The sequence below is a fragment of the Arachis hypogaea genome, chromosome 20, assembly GCF_003086295.3.
Source record: "Arachis hypogaea cultivar Tifrunner chromosome 20, arahy.Tifrunner.gnm2.J5K5, whole genome shotgun sequence".
Taxonomy (NCBI): domain Eukaryota; kingdom Viridiplantae; phylum Streptophyta; class Magnoliopsida; order Fabales; family Fabaceae; genus Arachis; species Arachis hypogaea.
In genome coordinates this window covers 28116009-28123050 of record NC_092055.1, presented here as the reverse complement: position 1 = coordinate 28123050, position 7042 = coordinate 28116009, and the positions used below count along the sequence as shown (strand labels likewise).

General features: G+C 31.2%; 1 non-coding gene across 1 annotated transcript; it reads left to right on the top strand.

The window, feature by feature from the left end:
• The first annotated feature begins 6012 nt into the window (after positions 1-6012).
• On the top strand, positions 6013-6083 carry TRNAC-GCA (transfer RNA cysteine (anticodon GCA)). The gene has a single exon. It is a non-coding gene; the product is annotated as a tRNA-Cys (tRNA).
• The last annotated feature ends 959 nt before the right edge of the window (positions 6084-7042 follow it).

Below are 7042 nucleotides of genomic sequence, written 5' to 3'. Positions count from 1 at the left end.
TTACTAGCGAGAAAACACCAACCTTTAAAATTTTTAAATCAAAATAAGAAAAGAAAGCAAGATTTTCGAAAATTTGAATAAACATAAAAGAAATATTTTTATTTTTTCAAATTAATAAAGAAAGAGAAAAACAACTAAAAGACACCAAACTTAAGATTTTTTAGGTCAAAGACACTAATTTTTTGAAAATTAAAAAGAAAAACACCAAAAGACACCAAACTTAAAAATTTTAAGATCAAACAAAGAAAAGAAACAAGAACAACTTGAATACCAAGAAGAACACTCAAGAACAGTTTTGAAAATTTAAAGAAAATAAAGAACACACAAAGGACACCAAACTTAAGAACTGACAATAGACTCAAACAAAAGACAAAGAAAAGATGGATTTTGAAAAAGATTTTGAAAAAAAAAAAGAAAACAAAAGACATAAAACAAAAGTAAAAAGTACCTAATCTAAGCAACAAGATAATCCGGTAGTTTCTCAAACTCGAACAATCCCCGGTAACGGCGCCAAAAATTTGGTGCACGAAATTGACTCCGCAATATTCGCACAGATAGACCAGCAAGTGCACCGTGTCGTCCAAATAATACCTTAGGTGAGTGAGGGTCGATCGCACGGAGATTGTTGGTTTGAACAAGTAATGGTTATCTTTTAGATCTTAGTCAGACGGATAGAAAAGATGATTGTTGTGGAAAAACGCATAAAACATAATAAATAAGTAAAACGTTACTAGATAGGTGTGAAATCAATGGTATGAGAATGGTTGAGGCTTCAGAGATGCTTTTTCCTTCTAGATCAACTTTTCTCACCATCTACTCCAACTTCTGATTGATTCATTCCATGGCAGGAGGTAAATGATTAACACTGGGTCAGCGGTCATTAATCTCCTCTGCTTCAAATCAAACGCCGGGTCAGTGGTCATCCAATCTGAATGGGGGTGAAGCTCTAGCAGTCCATTCCCTTGGTGATCCTACTCAAAATGCCACAGACAAGGTCGAATCTTTCATATCAGAGAATGCTGCTTCGTGATTCTACCCTATACCACAAAGGCCCTAATTGCCTCATACCTCGGCTGTGCTGATGTCTCCAAGTACCCAACGAAGTCGTAGATTAGCCGTCTAAGAGATGTATAATCAAGCATGTGGTTCAGTACTATCCCGTCAAGGACTTGCAAGAACCCATCTAAAATAGGAATGACGGTCAAGTTACACTCCCAATTCATTAGGATGAAGAACGAAGATACATCTTAGAATAGAATCAAGCAAAGATTGAAATAGAACAATGATATTATTAATCCATAAGAATCAGCAGAGCTCCTAACCTTAACCTAGGAGGTTTGTGACTCACACTGTACATAGAATAGTATTCGAATGTAAAAGTGGAGGAAGAAGAAGATCCTACACAAGGGTGATCTCCTCCTATATATACTAATCTGCTAACTAAGAATTACAGAAATAAGATAAACTGGTCTTGTAGTGCAAAAATCCACCTTCCAGGCCCACTTGGTGAGTGTTTGGGCTGAGCTTGAGTGAAGCCACGAGTTCGTGCTCCCTTTTGGGCATCCAACGCCAGCTTTGGACTCCTGAATGGGCATTGGACGCCAGCTGCCCCCTTTTGGTCATTGGACGCCCGGAATGGGGCTTGTGGCTGGCGTTGAACGCCAAGTTTGGGCCTTCATTTCCAGAGAAAAGTATAGACTATTATATATTTCTAGAAAGCCCTGGATGTTATCTTTCCATATCCATTGAGAGTGCTCCATTTGGACTTCTGTAGCTCCAGAAATGCGCCTTCTAGTGCATTGAGGTCAGAATCTGACAGCATCTGCAGTCATTTCTGTCTCTGAATCAGACTTTTTCCAAAGCTCCTCAATTTCATCCAGAAAACACCTGAAATCATCATAAAACACACAAACTCAAAGTAGAATCCAAAAATATGAATTTTGTACTAAAACCTATGAAAATATAATAAAACTTAAACAAAACATAATGAAACTATATGAAAATGATACCAAAAAGCGTATAAAATATTCGCTCATCAAAAATAATTTTTATTTTAGATTTTTCATTGCAAAATAAACCGGTTTTTATAAAAAATAAATATAAATTTAATAAATATAAATTTTTATCTAATTTGTGTTCGAATATTTATAATATTTCAAAAAATAAACAAATTCATCGTATTATCAAACTAAAAGAAAAGTACTATAAACAAGCAAGTCAATATAATTCAAAACATAAACAAAGTGTATTGATACATCAACTATAATAATAAGTAACAACCATACATCAAAGTATGTTGATACATCAAGTATAATTCAAAACATAAACTCAATGTATTGTTCAACTATACTAGTTATGCAAATAACAAGACCATATAAAAATTCCTCATATGTTTGAAATTTCAGGACAAAAATCTGCTAAAACATCAAGTCATTATCTTCATCTCATTACATCTCTGTTTATAGCTTCTAGTTTTGTTTTGACACCATGTGAAATCTTTCCAACTTCATCAATATCCTTCTCCATCCTCTTCTTGATAGCTGAAAATGATGTTGCATTTCCGTCAGTGATCATAGAGCATTAAGTTTCAGTCAATGGTGAAAATATGAAATCTTATTAAGATATTCCAATTCTGAATTAAAATAATGTTATAAAAAATGAACAACTTTCAATGGTGATATGGAAAACAGGGAAAAAAGGGAACACAACTTAGGGGGTTACCTGAAATTGAAGATGGCATCAAAGGTTGCTATTTCACTACTTCTCAATATGAGTTCCCTTTAAAATGCTGAAAAAATTTCAACTTTAGAAATTTCAAAGAAGTAAAATACTTCTATGCCACAAATAACGTTGGAGTTAAAAGGATGAAACATTAGATTCAGTCAATAGAACTATTTTTGCTGAAAATAGCATCACATAAATCAAGTATTTTCATATCAGAATTACTGGGCTTCAATTACTTCCTAAAGGAAAATATAGTTTCCATTACAACATATATAGAAGACAGACATTCATGCTGGCTGTATTAGAAAAACGGGTAAAAATATCTCTTGACAAATATCCTTTGTGGCAATATTACACTAGAAAGCATACCATTTTTCGCTATCGTTGTGATTATTAGACAAGAGGATCAATCGTTACTGTAGCCTGTAAGAAGCATAAACAACGATTAGCTGGAATCAAAATTAGACGAAATGCTAGGAGAAAGGGAAGCGTGGGAAGCATTCCGATTCCCTAGGTGGCAAAAGCACTATCATAGTACAATCCAGTTGCATAGAAGGGGAAGATTGGATTTAGGGAATTGGACCAAACAAATTGGAATTAGCAAGAAAATAGAGAAACAAAAAGGAAAGGAAACAGAAGGGAAGGAATGACAAAAAGATAATGAAAAATAATAACCTCTAATAAGTCTAAAAGATTAAAATTTATTGTCTCCTGATTATGTTGAAAAATAATATAAAAGAGATTGCTATAAGCTTTATTCAAAGAGGAGAACTCAATCTAGATCTTATGGCAAATCAAAAGAGTTTAAGTCTTACAGGATTGACAAAAAATAATAAATTGATCGAAAAGGCAAGAACGGAAGCAGCAGCAATCAGTGGATTCATGATAAGTTCCTCTCATCCAAAAAAGGGGAAATGGTTAATGATACAAGCAACTAATTTTGACTTGAATTTTTCAATTAATAATTAAGATTTATTCAGTCAAAATAATTGAGAAAAAAAATGAAGAAAAAAATAAAGAAAGAATATTTATTGAATTGTTGGAACTACTTCGATATTTCTCTATTTTTCCATTCCCATAGTTTTTGTAAATCCATACAACTTTAGTTCTTATCTTCCCTTAAAATAAAATTTTGGAACCATTCTTTTCTTTTAGAGTTTTCTTGATTCAATTTCGTTAGTCATTCATCAAAATTCAATTCATAATTACAGATGAATATAGAAGGGCTTCGTTTTTTTGAATCCCTATCAAAATTGACAGTAGCAAGACAAATTTGGATAACTATATTTATAGTTGGTTTCTAGATAATTCGCTAACATCCAATATCTAGTATCACATATACATGTATTTCTTCTATACCGTAAAGCAATTGTTTGTGTATTCAATTGGATTCGAGAAGCATTCTTTGAAACCTTTCAAAAGACTTAAAAAAAAGAAAGAGTTGCCCTTTAGCTATTATATTATAATTTTATTATATACACCCCGGCTTGACTCTTCTTTCAAATCTTAGTCTTAGGTTTTTGCTAGCCCTTTTCTTCTTTTTGATTATATTCTCATTTATATCCATATGGTATAATCAATCTAAAAAAATTCGTTCGACCGAAGAACTAAATCTTTGCAACGAAATATAGAAATTTGAGTGATCTAAATGAAATTTTTATTTATTGTTGAATTGAATATGAATGAAATACAAATACGTTCTAGTTTTATGTAATATCCTTTTTAATCACATGTCATAAATGGAAATATCCTACAAAGTTCAAAGTTAAAGTTCTTAATATTTACATTTAGAACATTAATAGACTCTAATCAAATAATATTAAAATTAGATCTATATTATAATGTAAAAAAAATATTTATGTTATAGATTGAATGAACAAAATAAAATACAATAAAAACAATACAAAAAAGTTATTGAAAAAAATTGAAAACAAAAATTCTTTTTAGTTTAGTAAAAAAAAAAATAGGAAAAAGATTCATTATTTAAAAGATGTTTTTCCTATTTTTTTTACAGCTCTCAAGTAATCTTTTCTATTTTTTTACCAAATCATATATTTATTTATACTTTGATTGTATTTAATTTAACCTCGTATTTATGAATATTCAATTAATAGAATCAAAATTCAAAACTTATTTGTTTTTCTTTTATGTATTTTTGTTACCTAAGTATATTATCTTTAGCCGCACATATATTGTGGTGAGTCAAACTAAACTAGAAACTAAAAAAAAAAAAAGACTATTTCCTAAATTTGTTAAGTTAATGATGGCTTTCCATGGATTCACCTATATAAGCCGCAGCTAAAGTAGCAAAAATAAGGGCTTGAATACCGCTTGTAAATAATCCACGGAACATGACAGGTATAGAAACTACTAGGGGTACTAAAGAAACAAGAATAACAACTACTAATTCATCAGCTAATATATTTTCGAAAAGTCGAAAGCTAAGCGACAGGGGTTTTGTGAAATCTTCTAAGATGTTAATTGGTAGAAGGATTGGAGTTGGTTGGATGTATTTACCAAAATAAGCTAATCCCTTTTTTGAAAGACCCGTATAGAAATATGCTACTGATGTAAGTAAAGCTAATGCAACAGTAGTATTTATATCATTTGTGGGTGCAGCTAACTCCCCATGAGGTAACTGTATTATTTTCCAAGGCAAAAGAGCCCCCGACCAATTTGAAACAAAAATAAATAAGAACATAGTTCCAACAAAGGGAACCCACGGACCATATTCTTCCCCAATCTGAGTTTTGCTTACATCTCGAATGAATTCGAGGACATATTCAAAGAAATTCTGACCAAAAGTGGGAATGGTTTGCGGATTTCTAACAACTAAAATGGCTGAAACCAATAAGATAGAAATTACGACCCAAGAAGTTATAAGTACTTGGGCATGCACTTGGAACCCTCCTAATTGCCAATAGAGATGTTGACCTATTTTCACGGAAGATATCTCATATAATCTTTTTAATGTGTTGATAGAACATAATAGAATATTTATATTGCCCTCAAAATAAATAGAACTTGAAAGGAATTATTTTGATTCAACCATCTATTTTTCAATTTTCTGTTAAATCTTTTATTTTGAATATCGACTAATCACTTAATATTTCTGGGTTTTTTGTTTTTTGCGTGATTTAGTAAATTAGTTATAGTAACAGATTCTATAAATCTATGAAGTTATCAATGGAATAATTTATTTTATTATTAATTAAGAATTTCGTATATAGCTAGAACGACCTTCACAAATTGCAAATACTAATTTGTTACTCATATATATATCGTTTTGGCGGCATGGCCGAGCGGTAAGGCGGGGGACTGCAAATCCTTTTTTCCCAGTTCAAATCCGGGTGTCGCCTGATCGACAAGAGAATTTAATTTTGACATTTTAATTAAAAAATGAGAGGAAAAAAGAATTTATCTGTAATGTTTTCCGACTCTACTAAAAATCTGATCAAAACTTGTTTAATGTTCTAATAGAATTTATTGAATTGTTTCGTGTTAATATAATAGTTTTAGTGCAAAATCGAATCCCCCTTTGACTCTGTACCAGCGATTTAAATAAATATATATAGTTATTATAGTTTCTAGTATTCTCAGTGATTAGATTAATACAAAAAAAACAACAAGAATTAGTGAACAATAGTAAAATAATTCCTTCATAGTGATATTTTTTATAGAGATAGGAGAAAAAATTCACATGAATATAGTAAATCTTGCTTGGGCTGCTTTAATGGTAGTTTTCACATTTTCCTTTTCTCTCGTAGTATGGGGAAGAAGTGGACTTTAAAGGTACGACTAATTAAGGTGGGGGATCCAACTGTATCAATTGTTTTCTAGCTAGGTTATTAAATTTTTCTATTCAATATTTTTTATTTCATTTCCTTTTAATTAATACCATACCAATTCCTTTAATTCAAATATATCCGCATTTCGAAAGTCTATTTTATTTGAGTGGTTAATGTATTCTATGCATAATAAATACAAAATACTCTGTCAATCACCCAAATAGTGAAATTATTGCCTTATTCTTGTTAAGGGGATGGAAAAAAGATAGGAAATTTTTTCCTATTCCAACCTAATTCTTCCTAAGATTTCTATTTAGATGAACTGGTTCTTACCAAAGTTATATATCAAAAATGAGTAATCGCGGAACCCCCTTTAACACCCCATTTTCCCTTTTTTCCAACGATTTGTTTAATTGATACAAATTGTGACCCCGATCTCGCAGATTTGATTCCAGCTAATGATGATGCTATAGCTTCAATTTGGTTAATTCTTAATAAATTAGTATTTGTAATTTGTGAAGGTCGTTCTA